Genomic DNA, 274 nt, shown 5'->3' with positions numbered 1-274 from the left:
AGAAGAAGACTATAAGCTTATTATGTAAACTTGATCATTTTGTGCTAACATAAGTTATTTTGGAGCTAACCTATAGGAAACTAAGCATATAAGCTCTAAGTTAGCATATTAGAGACAACCTAGGTAAAATGAAGCTAACCTATGTCATTTTGGAAAAGAAGAAGAATAAGAAAAAGACTATAAGCTTATTATGTAAACTTGATCATTTTGTGCTAACATAAGTTCTTTTGGAGCTAACCTATAGGAAACTAAGCATATAAACTCTAAGTTAGCA

Source organism: Triticum aestivum, chromosome 7B (assembly GCF_018294505.1).
Source record: "Triticum aestivum cultivar Chinese Spring chromosome 7B, IWGSC CS RefSeq v2.1, whole genome shotgun sequence".
Taxonomy (NCBI): Eukaryota; Viridiplantae; Streptophyta; class Magnoliopsida; order Poales; family Poaceae; genus Triticum; species Triticum aestivum.
This window is presented reverse-complemented; position numbering follows the sequence as displayed.